At 39.4% G+C, this 26,690-nt stretch overlaps 1 long non-coding RNA gene across 1 annotated transcript; it reads left to right on the forward strand.

The window, feature by feature from the left end:
• Positions 1-20,388: 20,388 nt before the first annotated feature.
• On the forward strand, positions 20,389-24,616 carry LOC137251831 (uncharacterized). The gene is made up of 3 exons (XR_010953369.1): positions 20,389-20,733; positions 20,806-21,040; positions 23,705-24,616. It is a non-coding gene; the product is annotated as an uncharacterized lncRNA (long non-coding RNA).
• The last annotated feature ends 2,074 nt before the right edge of the window (positions 24,617-26,690 follow it).

The following is a 26,690-nucleotide window of genomic DNA, read 5'->3' on the forward strand; positions in this document are numbered from 1 at the left end:
GGTGCTGCGCTTGTGCGTGGCAAGGTAAGGTGAAGGTGAGTGTTTAGGGAAAATGACCGATTGACAGAGGACAGACCAGTGTCAGGTTTGGGGGCACTGTAAGGTAAACAGGAGTCAGCACAGTGCCCACGGTGCAGTGCAAGACGCACTGCAGAGGGAGGGTAGACTCCACCTGACAGGACAGGCCTCCATCTTTTTCCCCTCTTAACTCTGCCCCTCACGTTTATTTCTATCTTTTTAAGCTTTTTCTCTCCTTTCTATACACATGCAGGTATGAACCCTCTTTTTGTTCATGCGGCTGCGGGTGAGGTCAGTGGTGCAATACCCCTCCCAAGACGACGAGCTAGCCTGGGCCCGCAAGCATACCTGCTTGCCACCGCTCCTCACCACCCAAACAGTGAGCCACGTAACAATGGCGCCCAACGTCAATAGCCCGATCACCTTTTTAGTTTTTTTTCTTTCCATATTTTTTTGTTTTTTTTTGCAAATCATTTTTAAATTTGTAGTTTGCTTTGCAGTTTTTCATTCTCCATTAATCCTTCAAGTTCCGCTTTTATTTTTGTTTTGTTTCCAATATTTGCTTCCAGTTTTTGGCTCTTGTATTTCCAACGATAATAGCCCGATCCTCTTTTTATCTCCAACCTTTTTCAACTAACTCTATTTTTCACTATTCCTTAATTTTCCCACTTTTATTTCAGATTTCCTGTTTTTTTTTTTATCCTATGTTCCTTTCAAACCCAATCCTTATTTCCGTCTTTTGATAGAACAGAGACTGTCATGATGGCAACGCCGATTGGGTTCACCTGATCGACAAGTGTCATCATGACCAGAGGATAGGGATTAGCTGAGTGTCCATGTCAGGGTTCCTTTGTTGAACTTCAACAGCTCAACAAAGTGGTAACTGGTATGACACTTAGCTAGAGACGGACTTAGGTAGGAGATCGTGGCGAGCTGTTCAGGCTACCTTACCTGGAGTCCATCCCTGCCGGTAAGTGAGGTTTACAGTCGTCGCCACGATATTTAGGAGTAGGAGGTGTGGCATCCACGCTTAGGAACAAGTTCTTGAACGTGAAGTGCCACACTTCCACGGACAGCACGATTGACCAGATTTCAAATACATAGAGACGGACTAACCACTTTCGCTGAACCTTCGCCAAGGCAGCACCACGGACACCAATACAAATACATTAAATTTCATTTCTTAACTTTTTAGTTCGAAGTCAAAATTAAATATTTTTGAAGTTTCGAAGTTATAAACTATTTTTGTTTTTTTATGCTTTTACGGATTATTTTCGTATTAGGATTGTTTCCAAACATTTTTTTTGAAATTGTGTTTTTAAATTTTTTGGGTTTGGAGCAATCCACTACAAATACAACCACTAACAAAGTGCCTGGGTGATAACAAACTTTTTCTTATTTTTATTTAATTTTAAGATTTTTACTATTTTGGGTTCATAGAAGGGTTGGAGTAGTACCGTTGTTTTTTTTTTTTTTTTTGTTCTTGAATTCGGAAGCATTTTCTCTATTTATATATTTTTTTTTATTTGTTTCCTTCATACCTTTGTATCGTAGTTTACCAACTTGAATTTGAATATTTTTTGGTTTCAACTACATATACCCCCGGTTATTTTTTTTTCGGCTTTGGGGTAATTTTTATAGGTCTGCCTACTGGACATATAAGGCATAAAATTTAATTCTTTTATACATATACACTAATTGAATTACATACACATACACACTAACATATTACTTTTATACATATAAACTGAATTTTTTGGTATCTTTATATTATTTATTATTTTTTTGAATCACATTACCTGGTTGTTTTATATTTACTTAAGCCTATTTCGATCTGCAAATATACACAGATTGTTCTTATTGAAATTAATTCTTTGGGTCACATTTTTAAATTTTCCTTCTTTTTTCCATTTGAGTTGAACGTCGGTGGGTACTCGCAGTTTGGGATATCGTGCCCGTGGATACATTAGGGCGTCCGGGGCAAAATTTTTAGTCCATTCGTTTTTATTTTTCCAATTTTACTTGGGTTTACTTTTGTTTTTGGGTTTCCTTCAGACAGTGAATGTCTGACAAGGACGAGGAGGCCGAGAATCGTGTTGCAGGGGAATTAGGTATACTGAGCACTGCTAGACCAGTCACTAGGAGCGTTACGAGGGCCGCACTAGAAAACCAGATCGCTGGTTCGGTGTTCAATCAAATCGACACTGGTATTCCCAGGGCCGTCGACTTTGTGCCCACAGACTATTTCAATAGGTGCGCGTCGCGGATTTTCGGATCGTTTGGCCCTGAACGTCCGCTGAGGGTGTCTTTCGCGAACGGGGTGTCGTTCAACGACTCGGAAAATAGTTTAAATTTCTAGCAGAAAATCGATTTGGTGTGCCAAATGTCCGACAGCGAGAACGTGGGTGCACAGGGGGCGATGTTCATTCGCGAAACGCACCAGCAGTAGTTCACGGTGGCCTAAATGCTCCTCGCACCGACGCCAGTGATCACGCAACCAATGTTGAACAGCTGAGCCGCATGATGGCGATGATGGCGCAACAACAAGATTTGGTGGTGCAAATGGCGAGTGAAGTGCGGAGCATCAAGACCAACGTCGATCATCTTGGTGGTCGCGTGGCAGAGATGGAGGCATCCAGTCACGCGGTGGGACATCGGTCCGCTGTGGCATCCACGCCCGAGCCTCAGAACCGTAGGGGGAGCCTGCTACCCGCAATGGTATTCCGAGTGGCAGTCGGTTTACTGAGCGAGATGGTAGTGACCCTCCAAGGTGGAAAAAGTTAGATTTAGAAAAGTGGCACATCAAATTTGATGGGACCGATAAGGGTATAAGCGTCGAAAGCTTCACCTTTCGTGTTGAACGCATGCGGAAGAAACACAATATTTCCTACTCCAGCTTTTCACGGACTTTCATAGTCTGGTTTCCGGCGGTGCCTTGAAGTGGTATTGGCAGGTCCTAGAGGACCATGCAGATGAGCCCGATTTCGGCTATTTCGAGCTGAAGGCCGAGATGCTAAGCCACTTCAAGTCTGCTGAGTCCGACTATGAAATAATCCGAGAAATAATGGAACGGAAACAGCAGCCCGCAGAAGCTTTCGACGACTTTTATAGCGAAGTCCGTTTTCGGAAGAGGATCCCTGAGATGGAGTTGGTTGGCATCATCAGGGGCAACCTCAAGTCGGAATGCAAGAGAGCCGAAAAGCTTATTACAGAAAATAAAAGTAGGTCGAGGGTCATTAATGAAATTAATTTTGAACAGCCAGAGCAATTAGGGGAAACAAAAGTCGAAGCTTTTGATAGGAAGCCTCAGCGCCCACCCCAACACCAATCCCAATCCCTACCCCAACACCAAACCACAGCCAATCCCAATAGTGTTCGTCCTTCTGTTAGTCCTGCGTCTAAGTCGACTGTCAACTCCTTTTGTGCATCACCCTTCCACTTGGTGTTGTGTTTTTCGTGCGGTATGCCGGTGGATCACTTTGTGAAAAACCCGGCAGAAGCACAAAAACCAAATAAATGTTCGTCCTCGTTCCACAATATGGTCCGTTTTGCGTGTGGTAGTGATTCTTCCTTTTGTGTTTTTAAGCCCAAGCAGGGAAACCCGAGGCTTGCGGAGTTGACCGGGGACTCCAGCCAGGAGACAGGCAACCCAGAAACACTCAAGTAAAAATGTTGAGGAGAAGGGATACGGAAAACAGGGAAGAAGTGAATCAACCAAGAATAACACCGGAAAAGAAGGAGATTAAGAGTTTACACCAAAGAAAGCTAGAGTACGAAGAAGCGAGAAAGAGAATATTTTGTGATACAATAAATGCAAGTAGGAAAAACAGAAATTTTACGAAGATAGAGAAAATGAGGGAAAAGAGGAAATATTTTAAAAGGTTGAGGAATAAAATAGTTTCAACAATTGTTACAGTGAAAGGAGATAATAGGTTTTTCGCCAAAACAAATATAGGAGGTCACGAGGTCCTGGCTCTCTTGGACTCAGGGGCGAGTGCCAGCTGCTTAGGCAAAGACTCAGCTGCACTCCTTCGGGGAAAGGAGGCCTTGATTGTGCCAATCAAGGGCCAAAATATCCGGACCGCGAACGGGGAGGAAACCGCCGTGGTAGGGGTCATAAAGTTACCAGTCGTGTGGGATAATACGACCAGGGAATTAGAATTTTTGATAGTTCCTGATCTGCAACAGGAAGTATATTTTGGGATAGATTTTTGGCAGGCTTTCGGTATAAGTGTTGTGAGTAAGGGTGTGAGTGGTAGTGTGAATGGTGCCAGTGTGGCGGAGCTCGTGCCCGCCGAGGGTGACTTGTCTTTCGATGCTGTACAGCACATTTCAACGCCGGAGCAAAATAATAGGTTGGACCGTGTTAAAGCCCAATTCCCGTCCTTCGCGGTATTAGGGTTAGGCCAAACAGATAAGGAGGAACACGTCATCGAGGTGGTTGACGATAATCTGCCAGTAAAGCAGCGCCATTACCCGATTTCACCAGCTATTCAAAAACTCATATACGCAGAGTTAGATCGAATGTTGGACATGGGAGTCATCGAGGAGTCCAACAGCAGCTGGAATTCGCCGGTATCGCTGGTAATAAAAGGGACGAAAAACCGCTTGTGCCTTGACGCTCGCAAAGTCTACGAACGAACAATTAAGGATGCCTACCCCTTACCCCACATTGATGGAATCCTCAGCCGACTACAAAATACACGATTTATTTCCGCGATAGATTTGAAGGACACTTTCTGGCAGATTCCTCTGGAGAAGAAGTCAAGAGAAAAGACTGCTTTTACTGTCCCTGGCCGACCCCTTTACCAATTTACCGTCATGCCTTTCGGGTTGTGCAATGCGGCACAACGAATGTGTCGTCTCATGGACAAGGTCATTCCGGCCGCTTTACGTGAATGTGTTTTTGTTTATCTTGACGATTTGATAGTTTGTTCTGTAGATTTCGAGTCCCATATGTGTTTATTGGAAAAGGTCGCTCGGTGTCTTCGTGAGGCTAAGTTAACTATAAATGTAGAAAAGAGCAAGTTTTGTTTTAAAGAGGTTCGCTATTTAGGATGCGTTGTCGGGGATGGATGTATTAGGACAGACGCCAACAAAGTGGTGGCTGTGAGGGACTTTCCAGTTCCGAAAACGCCGAAGCAACTACGACGGTTCCTGGGTATGTCGGGCTGGTACCGACGTTTCATACAGGACTATGCGACTATTGCAGCGCCGCTGCACGACTGCCTCAAGAAAGACAAAATCAAAAAGTTTGCGATGACGGATGAAGCGATAAAATCATTTGAAATTTTGAAGCAGAGTTTGGTTTCTGCACCGGTGCTGACACATCCTGACTTTAGGCGTCGCTTTTATATTCAATGTGATGCATCAACTGACGGAGTGGGAGGGGTTTTGTTTCAGTTGGACGATGACCAGAACGAAAGACCGATTGCCTACTTTTCGGCAAAACTAAATAAAGCGCAGAAGAACTACAGCATAACAGAACTAGAATGCTATGCTGCGATCGTGAGTGTTAAAAGATCCCGACCTTATGTGGAAGGAACCCCGTTCACCATCATAACTGATCATGCCAGCCTCAAATGGCTCATGAATCAGCAAGATCTTTCTGGGAGGTTGGCAAGGTAGAGTTTGAAACTCCAGGGTTATGATTTCGATATCCAACATCGAAAAGGTGCGCAAAACGTGGTTCCCGACACACTCTCACGAATGCACATGCACGAAATACAGACGAATGGCAGAGCCATAGACGTGTGTCTCGAGTCACCGTGCTTCGAGTCGGAGGAGTATACGGAGTTGAAAAAGACGGTCACCGAGAACAAAGACAAGTTACCGGATCTGTGTTTATCGGACGGTTACGTTTACAAACGGACGCAATTCGACAGGGGGGACGATCTTCTAGCGGACCAGAACTGGAAGCTCTGGGTTCCGTCGGAACTGCGACCGGGGCTGGTAGAATCGTCGCATAGCTCACCGTCCGCTGGTCATGGTGGCATTCACAAGACGCTGTCCCGACTACGTCAGAAATATTACTGGCCAGGAATGGTCACAGATGTATGCGCCCATATAAAAGATTGCGAAACTTGCAAAGCAAATAAGACACAAAACGTTTTTAAACAACCGTTAATGGGGAAACAAAAAGTCACAGAACGACCTTTCCAACGTCTGTTCATTGATTTTATGGGTCCGTATCCGCATACTGTAGATGGTAATGTATATGTCTTTGTTTGTCTTGATCATGTCTCGAAGTTTGTGTTTTTAAAACCGATGAGAAGGGCAACTTCAGCTGAAGCCATAAAATATTTAGAGAGGGATGTTTTCCACATGTTCGGCGTGCTCGAATATGTCCATTCAGACAACGGAAAACAGTTTGTATCTGAGATCTTCAACAACTTTTTAGAAAAATATGGCACCAAACATATAAAAACTGCATTTTACTCGCCACAAAGTAACGCTGCGGAGAGGGTAAATAGATCTGTCTTGCAAATCATAAGATCCTTTATAAAGGACAATAAAAAGAATTGGGACAAGTGCGTCAGTGATGCCGCATTTGCATTCCGCAGCGTCACACATTCTGCAATAAACATGTCGCCATATTTTGCCACTTTCGGTATGCCTATATATATATCGGTATGCTGCATCATATGAGCTATACCGAAAGCTGGCGGCGGTAAAGGATGTTGATTGTGAGGTAGAGGCAACAAGCGATAGAATGCAAATGATTAGGAACAAAATTATGAAAGAGCTGAAGTTGGCCCATGAAAGATGCCAAAAGGTATATGACACTAGGAGTAGGGATGTTAAGTTTCAAATTGGACAAGTGGTATATCGCCGAAACTTTAAACAAAGTTCCCAAGCCGAAAATTACAAAGCTAAATTAGCTCCAAAACAATTAAGATGTATTGTTTTAAACGTTATAGGGAACTCAATGTATGAACTTGGCGACAGCAATGGGAAAAAGATCGGCGTATACCACGCTAAAGACATTTTTGCAAAATAGTTTAATGTTTTTTGTAGTGCTAGTACTCTTGTTCTATGTTATTTATTTATTTATCGACGTATTGTATTTATTAATTTATTGACGTATGTGATTATATTATTAAATTATTTTTATTTATTTTTTTTGACCTTTTTATTTATTTGATTATTTTTGCATTTATTTATTTTTTTTTTTTTATTTTATTTATTTATTTTTTTTACCTATTTGATCTGTGATATTTTTCTTTATATACATTTTTTTTTGCCATCTGTGATATTTTATTTTATTTTATTTTATTTATTTATTTATTTTTTTATTTATTTTATCTGTGATATTTTATTTACTATTAGATATGTAGAGTAGTATCTGTTTAAGTAGTAGCATTAGCCCAGTGATTTAGTTCGTAGTTAAACAGAACCAAAATTTAAAGGCGTGAAAAAAAAATAGGCCCGGCATTGAGTCGTGGGTCGAGGCCACACGTTGGACGCGGGAAATAATACTTGCCAGCCTGCGTTTAAACTTTTCTACGCACACGCTCCATAGTGAATGCACCATCGGCGGTTGCGAGCCTGTAACGACAGCCTGTCTCCATACTGGCTTGAATGGGTGACAGCGTGTGTATGTGTCTATGTGTTTATGTGTTTTGTGTCCAGGTCCGTGCCGTGGCCGCAATGTCGCCATTAAAATCATATTAACATAATAGCATTAACATTGACAACATTGTACCTATAGTGAACACAATGTTGCAACGGAAATAAGATGTTGCGCTTGGCATCATGTTGTTATAATAAGTAAAATTTCACCATGTTGCTAACAACCTAGCAGCCTTGACGAATGATATGTAACTATGTGTTTGTTCTGTTCGGTATTATGTATGTGGATGTGTATTTGTGAAAGGCTATGAACGTGTGAATGCATCAGTGTAAGCGGTTAAGGCACGAACCAAATGTATCTGTGTAGGTGTTCGTTTTGTGGAGCGGTAAGCATATGAATGTATGAGTGCATGATTGTATAGATGGAAAATACGGGAAAGCCGAAAAGAAAGTTTGGCATGTAATGGTAAAAATTTTCCGTTTTTGGGTAACGTTCCTTACCACAGCGGTGGCTATAAGAAGGGGAAAACTCAGTCAACGGGCCAAAGTCTTGTTTCAACAGTGCCCAGTGCAAGTGAGTAGTGAAAAATCACAAGTGAAGTTCGCGTTTACAACCGTAAATTACAAAGTGCATAGTCCTTAGTAGTGCGCGAATTAAACCGCTTTGTAAAGAAAATTGTGCGCGTCGAAAAGTTTCCGCGGTACGTGCAAAGAGCTGGAATTAGTTGTAAAAAAATTACAAGTTACAAGAGGTAAGATATTATACTCTTTTTTAGGCATGCTTGACGGGAGCTGGGGCTTCAACCTTGCCTATCTCCAGAGCAAGCCAAAAGAAAACTTGCATCGACATATACATCTCTGCATACAAATATATGTATGTAGATGAATATATGACTATGCAGACAAGAAATCCGTAGGCAATTATGTATGAAATAAGTGTATGAATTTCTAAATAGATTTTCTTTTGTATTTAATTTCAGCGCACAATTGATTTTCCTTTGGGAAAGACCCACTGGGCACGTATATGGGCGGCGTACCGCCAAAAAGCAAATACATTATACTTGGCGGTCAACACAACAACAACAACTACCACGCACTACACTAAAATTTTAATTTGTTAGCGCACTCCACAACAACAACCACTATAGCATTTTCATATTGGCGATATAGGGCCGCAACAACCACAACAGCATTTTTTTTATAGTGGCGGCATAACGTTCAACAACAACTACACATTTTTGCTATATTGGCGGCGCAACACCAACCACAACCGGTATTTATTTTTTTTTCTTGGCGACATACCGCCCAACAATACTACAACAACGTTTTTATATTGGCGGCATAACGCTCAACAGCAACTACACCATATTGCATATTGGCGGCATTCCGGCCAACAACAATTATCACGCATCCAAAAGCACTACATTACATTGTTATTTTTACCGGCGTGCACCACACCATCAACAAAAACAACAAATTATTCATATTGGCGACATACCGCCCAACAACAGAATCACCTACAAGGACTTGGAATTTACACATAACATCTTTCACTGGCGGAGTTGAGTCGCAACAACAACAGCCACTACACCATACAAAACAAAGGAGGAGCTTTTCAAACAATACATTAGGTTATATGTTGAAATTTGTATGGTTGGGATATATTATTAAGTTTATTTAAATATTGGTATAAGGGTCATAATTTTTACAGGAAACGGGCAAAAAGGGGGCATTATATCTCCGTTTCGCGCATATAAAGTCTGAGTTTTACTTTAACTCCATATTTCAGTAGTTAATGGTGGCACTTTTGCCTCCATCACATTTTTTTTCTCTTCGTTTCTTCATTTTCTTCCTTTTTTTTGTTTTAATTTTTCTACGTCAGTTTGACATTTAATTTTTCTTTGTATTTTTATATCTCCACTTTCTACCATATACACATTTTTCTTTTGCATATGCACCAAATTAGGATTTTCAATCATTCGATTTTTTTGCCATCTTTTCATTTTTTTTGTACTTACTTCTATTATTATTGGCAAAATCAGTTGCAACATCACACCCCGAGGGTGTATATGCACAGTGTGCCTTCAGCACCAAGAACATTTTTTTTTGATTACACATTTTTAATTTTTAATTTTCGCGGTTTACCATCACGCGGGCAGCTTTGATACTACAAGAGCACTCATTATCAAAGATCACTAGCGAGTGATCTTGTCTGAGTGTTTGAGGGTGGCTACCTTGAGTGTGGTCATATGTACATATGTATGTTTGAGTTTTTCTTTTTTCAGCTACTCAACTGCAGCGGCGCCGTTGGATGAGAAGAATAACTTGGTGAGTGTTTTGAGTGAAACATTGAAATTTATCAAAATACACTTGTTTAGTTGTATGTACATGTGTTAGCACAGATTCCTGCTCTTGCAAAAATAGAACAGGAATTAGCAAATCAAAAAAATAAAAACAGATTGCAACAAACATATGTACATGCATGAAAAACGTCACAAACGTACATTTGCACTTACATACATACCTTTTGTTTTCATAAACATATAAATTCCTTTGCTTAGGTGACCTAATTTTGCTTGTACATATTTGATCTTATGTTTACTTGAGCGGTTGCGGTAGGTCAGGGATTAGGGCACTTGATTTTTTTTTTGTTCGCCCTCTTATTTTGTTTGAATTTGTATCTTTAGGATTTAGAATTAGCTCCTATTAATAATAGTGCATTAGGGTGGCCCTAAAAGTTTAAATTCTATATTTGAATTCAGACACTTTGTCTATTAGTCATAGGTATATTGTATTGCATTGAATTTGAAATTTATCTACTTCTTCCTGCATTCCCATGAATTTGTAATGTTAGCTAGTAATAAAGTTCAGCATTATATTTGAGCATTTTTTTTTTTTCTTTGAGTAAACAGAAACATTAGAAATTGATAGTAGCTAAGCCTTTTGAAATCATTGTCACAGTATTTTGTATTAAACTCTGAGTTTAAAGTTCTCTTTTTTTTATAAATCATTGAACTAGTAGTAGGGTGGTATTTGCTAATTTGTAAACCAAGAACTTTGTAAATAAATAATAAAAAATTATGTTTGGATGAAATTTGAATATATTCATTATGCAGAGTTAGGGTGACAATATTTGGTGTTGGTGCACAGTGCCCACGGTGCAGGGCAAGATGCACTACAGAGGGAGGTTAGACTCCACCTGACAGGACAGGCCTCCATCTTTTTCCCCTCTTAACTCTGCCCCTCACGTTTATTTCTATCTTTTTCAGCTTTTTCTCTCCTTTCTATACACATGCAGGTATGAACCCTCTTTTTGTTCATGTGGCTGCGGGTGAGGTCAGTGGTGCAATACCCCGTCCAAGACGACGAGCTAGCCTGGGCCCGCAAGCATACCTGCTTGCCGCCGCTCCTCACCACCCAAACAGTGAGCCACGTAACAACGCCTTATATATTCTATATATACATCAATTGGTAAGGATTATCTCACTTTAAAATTTAAGCTAAATAATCCAGTTTTTTTTTTTTTAAACTGAGTCGAGAACTGTGCGTGTGAATGTGTGAATCTTCAGCGATCATTTGTTGGTTGCGCTACTTGGCAAGATTTACAATGTCTGTGTTTGTTTTGTTTTTGGTACAAAGTTTTTATAATGAAATATTTATTATTGTTGTAATGCTGTAGAATCACTTACTTTATTTCAATAATAGAGATAACAGTTCAATGCTAGTATCGATTATTATACTTATTAATTAACATTTATGGACCTATACGCGTTGGCGATGGCGAGTACCGAAGAAGATTTAATGATGAGCTGTACGAGCTATACGCAGACATCAACATAGTCCAGCGAATTAAAACGCAGCGGCTGCGCTGGCTAGGCCATGTTATGCAAATGAAAGATGATGCTCCGGCCAAGAAAGTGTTTCTATCGGAACCCGCCTATGGAAGCAGAGGTAGAGGGCGGCCCCCACTCCGTTGGAAGGACCAGGTGGAAAACGATTTAAACTCCCTTGGTGTGACCAATTGGCGCCAGTTGGCGGAGCGAAGGAGCGACAACAATTTTTTGAAGGGTATATGTAGCTTTGTATAAAGCATATATGACGCTACTTTATTTTGGGTTGGATTCCAAGTTAAAAAAACTGACGAAACTTTATCGGAACTTCAAAACACAAAAACAATTCCTATCATGAAAAAGCGAGACGACTATTCCCACAAATCTAGTGAGTTTGACATGTTTTTGTTTATGTTTTACATTTTATTTTTATATTAACACTTTCAACAATAAAAACAATGCAAATAACACGCGAATAATATTTCGGTCTCTAATGGTTCACTTTTTTCACAAGAAAGTTGATTTTAGTTGTGTTTTTACGCACCAAATATTCAAACTAAAAACAAAATTTTCATGTATCAGAAAAAAATAAAGAAAAAAACGGCCATATGTCAAAAAACTCTATCTAAATATAAACTGGCTCGTTTGTTTTTAATGAACTAGATTGTATTTTCCTTGTATTTCGTTAGTTTTTTGAAATATAGTTTACACACTTACACCAGTACTGAAGCCGTATTAGGAGGGAGTGCGACAAAAAATTTAAGATAAAATACAAGAAAAAATACACGAAAATAAAGTAGTGTCATATAGGTATAAACGGTATGCATACATGTATATTTGTATGCAAAGTCAGCAGATTGCTATTCATGTAAAAATTTTGTATGTGAATTTTTGGTTAATTCACATTATTGGTTGTATGTAAATATTTTGGTGGCAAACTAACATTGGCGATCGGCAAGTGTATTGACCGGGGTGAGTCACTGAGCAAAATTGTATTGTGTGAACTGACAAGGGTTTCATATTCGGCATTCCATTGATGTTGGCTTACGGCTGTGTTAGGTCAATGTAATTTATTTCGCATAATATTGTAATATTATTATGCTATTACAAAAATGTATTGGCATAGAAGTTTATGATGCGCAATACCGCGAATGTATTGCATAGGTGAGCATGACGCATAATGCTACACGCGTATTAATCTCGAGAACAATAATCCGAAGGCGGAAAAGAAAAATGTTATGTCTGTCGCGAGATATTTCAGTTGAAGTTGGCGATTTTCATGTGGTTGTTGTAATTTTACCCACAAAAAAATTGTGAACGCAGAAGGACATCACCGTGGCGGTAGCCACGGTTATACCACACACCCGGACTTGGCATGGCGTAGCTAAGGGTTATTTTTTATAAGCGCGGCCGAAGGTTAAGGTGTGCTGCGCAAAAATACCATGGATACCACCCCTGGTTTCGGAGGTACCCGCGGGTCTTTTTTCGGTTTTTCGTAAATATCTTTTGAACGAGTAAAATTTTTTTTCCGCCTTCGGATTATTAATACTGATGTCAAGACGCGTCGTTTGGATACCTATCTCGATATTTTTGGACGCGTATTAGCAGTGTCATGCTGTCGTAAAGAATTACCGTGTCGGTGTGTCTTAAATTGATTTGTAAAGTGTGGGATAATGGTAAAATTATAGTTGAGGGGTCGACTGCTAATACGCTACCAAAAATATCGAGAGAGATGTCAAAAGAGGCGTATTAATCTCGAGAACAATAATCCGAAGGCGGAAAAGAGAAATTTTATCTCTGTCCGGAGATATTTGGGGTTGGATTTTATATAAGGTGCCACGATTATCAAACTTTTGTTGATTTGTAGGGGTAGAGGGGGTTCTAAAAATCACCAAATTGGAATCCGCAGCTCTAGGAAACTCTTAGTTTATGAAATATAAGCTTCTTCATTTCCAAATTTAGTAAAATTTCAATTTAAGTCCTACACATGTCGATAGCGGTATCAAAAGACGCGTATTTGCGTCAAGATTTAGAATCCGAAAGCATAAACTATATTTTTTATCTCGTTTAAAAGTTATTCGCGGAAAACCCGTCAGTACTATTGTCGCTTTTTTCGTTGTTGCAATTAAACAAACGAAACGATACGAAGGTGGTGTGAATAGTGTTGCCAGCTCCGCAACAATATCTTTTTATCATGGTAGAACATTATAAGGTGGTGGCACGTCGACATAAATGCAAACAAACGTACACTCTCAATGTATTTTGGGCCTAAGTGCAGAATACATACATTTGTCGAATTAAAAAAATTTATATGTGTATCGGTAGTGGTGTTTATGGTGAATTCAACCGTATAATTTTTTTTGGTGCAAATAATAACAATAGGGGTAATTCCACGTCAAAAGGTACGCAGAAGAGTGTACTACGCAGTAGGACATCACCGTGGCGGTAGCCACGGTTATACCACACACCCGGACTTGGCATGGCGTAGCCCAGGGTTATTTTTTATAAGCGCGGCCAAAGGCCGCCAACGCAGAAAGGTGTTCTGCGCAAAAATACTATGGATCCCACCCCCGGTTTCGGAGGTACCCGTGGGTCTTTTTTCGGTTTTTCGTTAATATATTTTGAACGAGTTAAAACTTTTATTTTCCGCCTTCGGATTATTAATACTGATGTCAAGACGCGTCGTTTAACACCTCTCACCTCCTTTGGTAGCGTATTAGCAGTCGACCCCTCAACTAGACTGTTACCGGGATAATTTGTAAGTGTTTTTTGTCAATAACATTTTATAAAGGTTTAGAAATAAAAATCGGTCACGGATTCTTGATTTTTAGGTAAAAACTAGTCTTTTGATACCTCATTCGATAATTTTTATGAAAATTACCCTTCAATACGGAGGTGGCTAGTTCACTCACACATTCAAAGCTTTTTTCGCTCTCCACTAACACATCGACGTTTCATGCTGTCATCGAAGTGACAGTGTCATCTTTAATGACAATTTATTAATTATTCCGGGAAAACATTGAAACGAAGAAAAAATACAATAGCGACAAAAAATATGTGAAAATTTTAGAATAACCCCCCCCCCCCCCCCCCCCCCCGAGTTCGGGGTAAAACTTGGTATCAAATGAAAGAGGGAGCTGTACCGAACACAAATATATATATTTTAAAGTGCGCAAACTTATAATTTAAAAGTTATTTGTTGTTAAAGTTTGCAAATTTAGCAAATTTCTATAGCACTTTAAATTACAATTTACACATCTTTCAAAACCTTAATCCACATACATATCTATATAAATTGGCAACGATAAACTTAAATTGCACTTTTGTATATTTCACATTTCATTTTTGCATTGTTTTTACTTATTATAAATGTTTTTATTAAATCAATGGCGCTTTTGTAGCAACATGCACATTTATATATGTATATATATATTTTATTGATGGCATTACAAAGCTGTGCTGCCACATAAAAAAAAAAAACAAATATAAATATTCGGCTTTCGGCCGCCTATGCAGAAAGGTGTTTTACGCAGAATTACTGTGCATGGCGCAGCCGGTGTTGGATCGGCTAACATAACAATAAACATAAGAGTTATAAGGTAATATCAGCTCGTTCACGAATGCAAAAAAGAGCTTTTTCAAATTTTTGGTAAATAAAGACTAGAAAAATTAAAGATATATATACATCAGATGAAAGGTATTTTTTTGAGTTACTAGCTTTACCACGCGCACGTTGTAACGCCCGAGATCGAATGGATGTTGCGTTATTTTTTCTGTTTTGTTTGTTGATTATTTAATTTATTGTTCTGTAAATTGAATTGAATTTTGTACGCATATTTGGTGAAATTTTCTGTTAAAACATTTTATTCTTGTATCTTATTGTATCTTATTTTATATTATTGTATTGCTTTTACCGCTGATGATTGCTGCTTTGATTACATTCCGAAGAAGCGTGACTGGTGAGCCAATTATCAAAATTGATATATGCGCAGGCATTCCTTTTGGTTCTAAGGAGTATAGAAATTCATTTGGATAATTCACAATTTTATCTTCATCTGTAACTGTGTCGATCGATTTATATTTCGTCACTTCACGAGGAAATTGATTTTGAAATCGATCATTTGTGGCAGCTAAGATAGTTCTTTCGCATAGCCGAAAAACAAAAACATTTAAAATTCTTAATTCTGAAATATGAAAAACTTTCGTCTTGATCGAAGGAACCTCCAGCCAAAATTTGGTGATGATCGAAGTATAGCAAACACGTTTTCATAGGAAACACACACACAGAATTTGATTTTTATAGAAGATGTAGATAGAGTGAAGCTAAACAATTTTTTAAACAGCGGCAGATTGCTAAACGTCCAAAAGGCATAACAGCTAAACTCAACAATGCAGTCAAACTTTAGGTGTTAAAATAACTTAAGTTTGTACGGCAGCCATAGTTTTCCCCATTCCACTTTTACTGGAGGTTTTAGGACTTAACGTCACATAGCTCCTTACCAATTTAATTATCCTACCATTACGACATCCAGATATATGCAGTATAATATGTTCCATTTGTATGGGAGGCGCCACGCCCCCTTTTTTCCAATTCCATATTTTCTTGGTGGTGTTAAAGATTGACCTCAAATAACTCCTTACTGAATTTCAATGTTCTGGCATGTATACCTTCAAAATTATGCAGTACCAAAAATTCCATTTGAATGGGAGGTTCCACGCCCCCTTTTTCCCAACTCCGCATTTTCTTGGTGGTGTTAGAGATTGACCTTATATAACTCCTTACTGAATTTCAATGTTCTGGCATGTATACCTTCTAAGTTATGCATTACTAAAGATTCCATTTGTATGGGAGGTGCCACGCCCCCTTTCTCCAAATTCCGCATTTTCTTGGTGGTGTTAGGGATTGTCCTCATATAACACCTCATTGAATTTCAATGTTCTGGCATGTATACCTTCAAAGTTATGCATATACTAAAGCTTCCATTTGTATGGGAGGTGCCACGCCCCCTTTTCCCCAATTCAGCCTTTTCTTGGCGGTGTTAGGGATTGACCTCATATAACTCCGTACAGAATTTCAATGTTCTGGCATGTATACCTTCAAAGTTATTCATTACTAAAGATTCCATTTGTATGGGAGGTGCCACGCCCCCTTTCTCCAAATTCCGCATTTTCTTGGTGATGTTAGGGATTGACCTCATATCACACCTCATTGAATTTCAATGTTCTGGCATGTATACCTTCAAAGGTATGCAGTACCAAATATTCCATTTGAATGGGAAGTGCCACGCCCCTTTTATATATCGAAATTATTTTTAGCCTAAAACCTTCCCGTTGATCGAAGGAATCCATAACCAAAATTTGGTGATGATTGATGTGTGGGAAATACGTTTCCATAGCGAACACACACAAACACAGAATTTGATATATATATATATATATATATATATGGCTAAACCGATTGGGGATTTCAAAATCAACTAACCATCATCTCTCCTTCCTGTATCTTTCCTAAAAATTTCATGGCAATCTGTCGAGCCGTTTTCGGGTTATGGAGTGACAATCAAAATGTTCACTTCTTTTTATATATATAGATTTTTCGATTCTGCACTTGTTCCGTGTTTTAGATGTGGCAGCACAGATTTGTAATGTCATAAAATATATATACGTATACACATATAAAAGTTGTATAGAAATTTGCAAACTTTAACAGCAAATAACTTTTAAATTATACGTTTGCGCACTTTAAAATATATATTGTGAAGAATTTGAGTGACACTAAGTGATACTCACATCCCTAGTATGATGCTAAGTAAATGAAGTCACAACAACAATAAAGCAGACAGTCACTTGTATCTACATAAACGAATCAATCATTATGTCTACACATATGTACGTATACGCAGCTGGGAAGCAACGCACAAGCACATGCAGATAACTTATCTGAAATGCTCCTAAAGGTATGCAATTGTGATTGGGGAAGTGTCGCTCACACATGCAAGTGCATGGGGTATGAGAGAAGCTATAAAAACTATACATCTGTAGTTGTAGCTGAGAAATTTATAACTAACTAAGTAAAATTCTGGAAGCGCCTAGAAGATGCCACGAGGAAATCATAGAGTATAAAAGCATCAGCGGTAGAGGCGCTATAGTCAGTTTCGATTAAGACGCAATCTGGCGGGCAATAGTAGAGTTTCATTTGAACTATCGATCAGTTTGGTTGTTAAGCAAGCTATTCGTTGCAAGGTATAAGTGTTATTGTGAAGTACTTTAATAAAGGCCATTTTTCCATTATTCAACATTGGAGTTATTTATTCAACAATTTAGCGATATGAACGTTGGCAGAAGATTGAAAATAAGGGGAACTGCAGCAAATTCTTTACAATATATTTGTAGTAATAGTCTAGTTGAGGGGTCGACTGCTAATACGCGTCAAAAAATATGGGACAATTTTAGAATAGCACCCCCCGAGTTCGGGGTAAAACTTGGTATCAAATGAAAGAGGGAGCTGTTCCGATCACAAATGTATATATTTTAAAGTGCGCAAACTTATAATTTAAAAGTTTTTTTTTGTTAAAATTTGCAAATTTAGCAAATTTCTATAGCACTTTAAATTACAATTTACACATCTTTCAAAACCTTAATCCACATACATATCTATATAAATTGGAAACGATAAACTTAAATTGCATTTTTGTATATTTCACATTTCATTTTTGCATTGTTTTTACTTATTATAAATGTTTTTATTAAATCAATCGCGCTTTTGTAGCAACATGTACATTTATATATATATATATATATATTTTATTGATGACATTACAAAGCTGTGCTGCCACATAAACAAAAAAAAAAAACAAATATAAATATTACCTTACCACCATTCACTTAATAAGGGAAAAAGGAAAATATATATTCTTACTACTCATTTTGAAAAGTTGAAACACCTTTCCGCGTAGGCGGCCTTCGGCCGCGCTTATAAAAAATATAGGGGTTATTTTTTATAAGCGCGGCTGAAGGCCGCCTATGCAGAAAGGTGTTCTACGCAGAATTACTGTGCATGGCGCAGCCGGTATTGGATCGGCTAACATAACAATAAACATAAGAGTTATAAGGTAATATCAGCTCGTTCCCGAATGCAAAAAATAGCTTTTTCAAATTTTGGTAAATAAAGACTAGAAAAGTTAAAGATATATATACATCAGATGAAAGGTATTTTTATGAGTTATTGTTCGATTCTGCTTTTGTTCCGTTTTTTGGATTTGGCAGCACAGATTTGTAATGTCATAAAATATATATACGTATACACATGTAAAGGTTGTATAGAAATTTGCAAACTTTAACAACAAACAACTTTTAAATTATAAGTTTGCGCACTTTAAAATATATATATTTGTGATCGGGAGAACTCCCTCTTTCAGTTGATAACAAGTTAAACCCCGAACTCGGGGGGTGCTAAACTAAATCGCTGCCAAAAATATCGAGAGAAGTGTCAAAAGACGCGTATTAATCTCGAGAACAATAATCCGGAAAAGAAAAATTTTGTCTCTGTCCGGAGATATTTGCAGTTGAAATTGGCGATTTTCATGTGGCTGTTGTTGTGTTAGTACCCCCAAAAAAATTGTGCTTCACCGTGGCGTAGCCCAGGGTTATTTTTTATAAGCGCGGCCGAAGGCCGCCAATGCAGAAAAGTGTTCTGCGCAAAAATACTATGGATCCCACCCCCGGGTTCGGAAGTACCCGCGGGTCTTTTTTTCGGTTTTTCGTTAATATCTTTTGAACGAGTTTTTCGCCTTCGGATTATTAATACTGATGTCAAGACGCGTCGTTTGACACTTCTCTCGATATTTTTGGCAGCGTATTAGCAGTCGACCCCTCAACTAGACTATTACCATATTTGTTATCGGGAGAACTCCCTCTTTCATTTGATACCAAGTTAAACCCCGAACTCGGGGGGTGCTATACTAAATCGCTGCCAAAAATATAATTGTGTAAAAAAAAAAAAATTGTGTGCTACGGGCTCTTAAGTTGTGACATGCGTTAGCTGTTTAGGCACTTCTAAATTAACATGGCGCTTTAACTAGAGGCAACCAAGTCCTCTTGCCATCAATTGGAATTGGAAGATTCGATTTCCGAAACCAAGAAAAGGTAACGTTTTACAAGACAGTGAAAAACCTAAACAAAAGTGGTATCAAAAGGAGCGTATCGAGCTTAATTTTTAGAATTCGAAAGCGGAAATTTTAAATTTTGTTGCACAGAACACCCTTTTGCGTTGGCGGCCATCGCCCAAAATAATATTAAGGGTAACGTTTTACAAGACGGTGCACCACCTAATTTAAAAATTATTAAAATTATTATATTTTGAGAGAAATAAAAATTTATATTTTCGTTTTCGGATTCTAAAAACGGAGCTCGAGGCGCTTCTTTTGATTCCACCTTTGATAATTTTTGATAAAAATTAGGTTGCTGTTGTTGTTGTTGTAGCGATAAGGTTTCTCGCCAAAGGCTTTGGGAAGTGTTATCGATGTGATGGCCCTTTGCCGGATACAGATCCGGTACGCTCCGGTAACACAGCACCATTAAAGTGCTAGCCCGACCATCTTGGGAACGATTTATATGGCCACGTTAAACCTTCAGGCCATCCCTCCCCCCCAGCCCAAGTTCCACGAGGATAGGTGAGGCTGGCAATTGAGTTTGGAGAAGCTGTATATTGCGCTGGCAACCTGAAGGGTTGCGCTACACAGTCCCTTGAATCTGGTATTTTAGTCGCCTTTTACGACAGGTATACCTACCGCGGGTATATTCTGACCCCTAACCCGATGGAGGGAATTAGGTGGTGCACCGTCTTGTAAAATTAGGTTGTTGTTGTTTTTGTTGTTGTTGTTGTAGCGATAAGGTTGCTCCCCGAAGGCTTTGGGTAGTGTTATCGATGTAATGGTCCTTTGCCGGATGCAGATCGGGTATCACCAGCAAAGTCGATAACGGGGAGTGTCCTTATCGCTACAACAACAACAAAATTATGTTCTTTCTGCTTTCCATTCAGACGTATGCGCATTTTTTAATAATAAAAAAAATTTTATATTATTCTAATAGATAGCATTACTGCCGATGTGCGATTCAGCTCAGAATATGCCAAAACCAAGGAAAACCTACAATTAAAAGCAGATTCACGTGTCATTTGCCAAGGATTTACCGGTAAACAATCTACATTACACAACACAACCAACATGCTTTGGAATACGGTACCAAACTGGTTGGAAGTATTTCGCTAAAAAAGGGTGGAACTACGCATCTTGGTTTGCCAGTATTTGCTTCGGTAATTTATATTGTTTTGTATTGATTAAAAATTGCAATAGTAGATAATGTAATGTGAATTAAAATTGAATAGGTAGCCGGAGCAAAAAAGACAACTGATTCGAATACAACTGTTATTTACGTGGTGCCACCGGGAGCTGCTGCTGCTATCCTAGAAGCATTAGAAGCAGAAATTTCTTTGATTGTTTGCATCAGCAAAGGTGTGCCATAACATGATATGGTTCGCGTTAAGCACGCTCTCTTAAGGCAAAAAAAATCGCGTCTAGTCAGGCCCGATTGTCCAGGAATCATCGCACCAGAAAGGATAAGTAAATTGCCTACCATATTAAATATATAAACAACATGTATGAATTTGTTAGTGATAATTTGTCATGCTTTTGTTGATAATCAACTGAGGAATGCAAATACCACAGAGTTGGAAGTTCATGTAAATACCAATTGATTTTTTTAATTAGCGTGTGGAGAGCAAAATACATATGTATGTAAGCATAGCACTGCATAGAAATGGAGGAATTAGTTAATTATGATCAGTAGATTTACAAGATTTTTGGCATTTTCCCTGCGTCGCAGTTGTCATTACATTGCGTTAAGAGAGGACATCAACACCTTATTACCCACAGCCAGTTAAAATTTTAGTAAATTTTGCTCTTTTCGTCACTGATTCAAAACGTGGAAAGTTATATATCGAGCATTCCATGGAGAATGGTAAATTTTAGCAGACTTTCACATTGCGGTCATTATTAATATTCAATCCCTATAAGGTTTAATGTAGTCATATCAATAGTTCCTAATATGGTCGGGCTAGTACCTCAATGGTGCTTGTTACCGGAACGTAGATAGATAGTTAATTTATTGAGGATTTCACAGTGACTTGCACATCTTCACAGCACCTCATCCTAGCCGAATTCCTTTATGAACCCGATCAGTGTTCTTGGCTTGAGGGATTAAATGTGGGAATGCTCTGGAGGATATGGTCCGCCGTCTGATGATCGATCACAAAATCGGCATTGTTGTTCGATATTATACCCAGCTTTTGCATGTGGCTGTTCAGTCTACAGTGTCCTGTAAGAATAGCCGTTGGGATTCTTAGGTTATCTTTCGAGAGGCCTATTAATACCCTATATCGAGTTGTGCTGTAACCCCCTAACAGTAACTTAGATTGTCTCAGGCCTGGCATATTGCGCCAGTGTTCTTCTCTCTTTTCCCTCCCTTCTACTAATAAATGCCCCTGTGAGCCAACTGACAGAAACGGCTGGGGATCGATGGGTCATGCAGCTGCTGCCCCTCTTTCCGGGTTGTCCGCCTGCTGTTGTTGTTGTAGCAGTGCTTCGCTCCATCCAATAGGTGCGACTGATCACAAATTGTCATCAATGTCCTCTAACGGGAGTCCAAGGAAACTTTCTGTTTCAACAGGGGTGGACCATAATGAGAGGAGTGTTAGAGGCGTTGGTTCCACAATACAGCTAAAGAGATGGTTGGTGTCATGTGGGGACACATTACAAGCAGGACAATGTTTTGTATGTCGGGGTTGATTCTGGATAGGTAAGAGTTTAACCTGCTACGGTATCCAGATCGAAGTTGAGCTAGAGTGACCCGCGTTTCCCTAGAGAGAGTGCGTCCCGGCAAACGCAGCAAACCCATTTCTTAGGACCGGGGTAAGGAGAAGGACCCGGATTGGGGTCGATACCCTCCCGGAAGAGGAGAGTATGTCGCAGACCCGCTGCAAGGATCTGCTGGGAGGATGACAATTTGTCGGAGGGACGCATCAAATTAAACACTGAGTCCGCCTGCTCATTGCCCTCTACTCCCCTGTGGCCTGGGACCCAGGGCAACAGTACTACGTTGTGTGCTCCTAATTGATTCAGCTTTTCTACGCACTCAAGGACCAGTGCTGACGTTATTTCGAACGCCGAAATTGCCTTTAGTGGGGCCTGACTGAGTATGGCAATTGTTTCATTGGGGTATCAGCGCTGAAGGTTTAGCTTAGCACACTAACTTATGGCGAATAATTTCGCTTGAAAAATGCTCGGATGTGCTTTTAGAGGTACTGATATTTTGGCTCTGGGTCTGAAAACTCTGGCTCCTATCCCCTCTGGCGTCTTCGAGCCATCTATGTACCATACGATCTCGGGCAGACTAGTAATACATTGCACCCGCCCATACTTATACAGCCGTACCAATTAAGGGAGCAGCCCATTACATATTAGCACAACCGGAGCACTGCTGGACATCCAATCTATATTAAAGATATGCATTCAAAAGTGTTTGTACCAATGGCTGGTGCACACCGAACTGGACCAATGTATGCTATATTGATGTCTGCACAAATACCAAGCAATGTTTATGTAAATAATGTTACTGCTAATGTCAATTTGCACGGTTGACCAAATACAGTACCTATGTTTATACAAGGTGGAACACCACACTACCTACATGGCGATATAGCCACCGATCAAGTTGTTGTAAGAGATTAATTTAAAGATGTTACTCATAAACACTGATTCTTATATTTTCATTATCATTAAACTGTAGACTCATGACGGGTAGTCATATCAATTCGTCCCTGGTTACTCGGGGAAAGCAATTTTAGCAGTACTTTGCCCTTTTCAATTTGCACATCCATTCAACAACTTCGCATAATGGATTAAACAGTCATTTGCATTTATTTGTTTAACCTAATTTACTTCCTAACATCAATTAACCCTTGTTATAATTTTATGCTTTCTATAAATGCAACAGCGAAGTATCTTCGGGTACCCCTGCCATCGGAAGATACCTTGGCATGGTGGAGGTTCACTTAAAGTTACTTTACAAGGGCCTGATTCTGGTTTTCTGAAATCTCATTGAGTCCCTTGAGCCTTTGGCCTCTCAGAAAAGAGCTAATCGTGGAGTCCTATTTATAGAGCACTTTTCCGGTTATATGAAAAGCTTTTAATCTATCTTTACTGATATTAGTTTCTTTTTCATTCTAGGTAATTTAATTTTGACGATGTGTGCATAGAAATATTCCAATTATTTCATCTGTAGCTGTAAGAAGAACACACATTTGCTCAAATAACAGGAAAACTGCGACAACTATCCCTCCGCCTTTTTATTACCACATATATGGCCCTACCAAGCATATTATGGGAAAGGGTCAAGGCCAAATGCTTTGTTGTTGTTGTTGTTGTTGTAACGATAAGGTTGCTCCCCGAAGGCTTTGGGGACTGTTATCGATGTAATGATCCTTTGCCGGATACAGATCCGGTACGCTCCGGTATCACAGCACCATTAAGGAGCTAGCCCGACCATCTTGGGAACGATTTATGTGGCCACATTAAACCTTCAGGCCATCCCCTCCCTCCCCACCCCCAAGTTCCATGAGGAGCTTGGGGTCGCCAGAGCCTCGTCTGTTAGTGAAACAGAATTCGCCGCGGATAGGTGAGGTTGACAATTGGGTTTGGAGAAGCTGTATATTGCGTTGGCAACCTGAAGGGCTGCGCTACACAGCCCCTTGAATCTGGTATTTTAGTCGCCTCTTACGACAGGCATACCTACCGCGGGAATATTCTGACCCCCTAACCCGCTGAGGTAAAGGCCCCAGCCAAATGCTCAACATCACCTGTGAATCGACTTTGAAAGCACGAATTGGGGCTGCCTATATTCCGGTATTTTACCTACAAAACTCATATTGATCTGCAAACTGATGTTGAACAACACCAGCACAGGAAAAATTGGGCAGCATCACTCTGAGCTTCGAAACAAGGTTGCAAAATGGGCACGACTATGGATGGACGTTAAAGTATTTATGTAGCTTGTACATATCAATATTTTATTTATTTATTTATATGTTAAGTTTATTAAGGTCATAAGGAAATAACTTAAATTGTAAAAACCATTATAAATATGAATTATTTGTTAACTAAATATTATTTAAACAAAAAGGACGCCTTTCATTCATGGAAAAAGCGAATTGGCAGAAGGTAACCAGTGGGGGTAACCGGCAAGCCAGTTACCCGTGTGGTTGTTGTTGCATATGTTTTGGTTAGCGATAACGAAAACATACCTAATGAAGTAACTTCAACAAGTAAATAACATCGAGCGAGAAGGAATGTCGAAAACACAATAGGTAAGAGCGAGAAAGCGAGTCACACGAACACTCTTGAGAGAGCGCGTGCGTTAATTTTTTCACGACATCAATGTAAAAGTGATTAAGACGATAATTGGTGACCAAGGTATCGGTGACGATAAAGTAATTGATTAGGTAACAAGTACCTGTCTAGTAGGGTAGTTGGTGCACCGCACAAATCAACTATCCAGATTGCGCATTCACTAGTTCAAAATTGCTTCAATCTGCGCATCTACGTCACAGTTGATCCGTGAGCGAACAGCGGAAATGCTGTTCTATAGTTTTTCATACAAAATTAAGAGGATGTTTTGTGTAACTGTCTTTTATTTTAATGAGTGATTTATTTAACTAAAAATTTCTTAACAATAAATGTATCGTTCTTATCGGTCAACTCTAATTTTAACATATCTAAACACTATTTGCCAGACGTTTTGTGTATTTTTGGGCTTGATTGAAGAAGCGAGATGAGTGTAAAACCAGGAAAGTATTGGAATCCAGCTATAGTCGTAAAGCTATCGAAGAGGCTGCAAAACGACTACAGCTTGGTTATGAAGGTGGAGACAAAATTCTGCCACAGCTGCACATCCATTCACGTCGAAAGCATTTGGAGAAACGTAAAAAGGATAAAGTTGCTGAATTAGAGGCAGACATTTTAGATGATGAATATTCATTTGATGATAAAATGTAAGTCCTAATAGAATTGTATATTTATTCAATCCATTTACTATACCCTGTTACAGAATATCTACACGAGAATGCGAGAAAGGGGAATACAAAAAAGTTACCCTTTTCATCATACTACACATGTGTGCAAGCATTTAGTGAAGCATTAAGGAGCTTAATACAGGATTATTATCAACTATTAGCCCTGAATGCTGGGAATTTGATGCTACATAAAATATTATTCTACATCCGACCCACTCTAAATACAATGGAAGTTTTGGCTGGTGCAGTTTCGGATATTTTAGAGTAATAGTTACGTGGCGGCCAAGCTCTGACGCTACTCTTCAATAAAATCAGTGCTTTGAAAGGTGATGAGGATTCATAAGCGTTTGTCATACAATTGACGTGCTCCTCTTGATTTTCTCTACAAATTGGTCGGACAGGACCTACATGTGTTATGCCGACTCCGAACGGCATCAGCAAGGCAGATGAGTTTTCACTGAGAGCTTTTCATGGCAGAAATACACCCGCAGCGCTTGCCAGACACCGCCGAGGGGCGACCCCGCTTAGAAAAAATTTCTTCTAATTGAAAAACCTTATTTCTAAAATTTTGATGTTGCTTTGGCCGGGGTGTGAAACCAGGGCATAGGGTGTGGTAGGCGGAGCATGCTACCATCACACCACGGTGGCCGTGTGAATTTATATACCACATCGAAAATTACTTGTGAGTAAGGCGCATCGTGTTGGAACCTATATGATATCTATGATAAAAATAAATTATATAATAGGACTATTTATTTGAATAAATGTATTTAAACATTATTAGTTATTTTTTTAAATTAGAATAAAGTCACTTTCACTGGAATGGGAAGCTTAATCACTACTGCATCCTTCGGAAAATGGAAAAACTGGCGAAAGTACGGGATATTTCCCGACCAAGGGCTGTCATTTCAGTGTAACCCCATTTAATTTGTTGCGTCCCTCCCACAAATTGTCATCTTCTCCGCAGATCCTTGCAGCGTGACTGTGCTATATTCTCCTGCTCCGGGAGGGTATCGAACACAATCCAGGACCTGTCCCTGACCCCAGTCCAGAGAAATGGTTTTGCTGCGTTTGCCTGAAATGAATCTTTTTAGGGCGGCCACACTCTTGTCAGTGTGTCACGTGCAAGGGATGGTTGCATCGGA

Source organism: Eurosta solidaginis, chromosome 5 (assembly GCF_040869045.1).
Source record: "Eurosta solidaginis isolate ZX-2024a chromosome 5, ASM4086904v1, whole genome shotgun sequence".
In the NCBI taxonomy this organism is placed as follows: domain Eukaryota; kingdom Metazoa; phylum Arthropoda; class Insecta; order Diptera; family Tephritidae; genus Eurosta; species Eurosta solidaginis.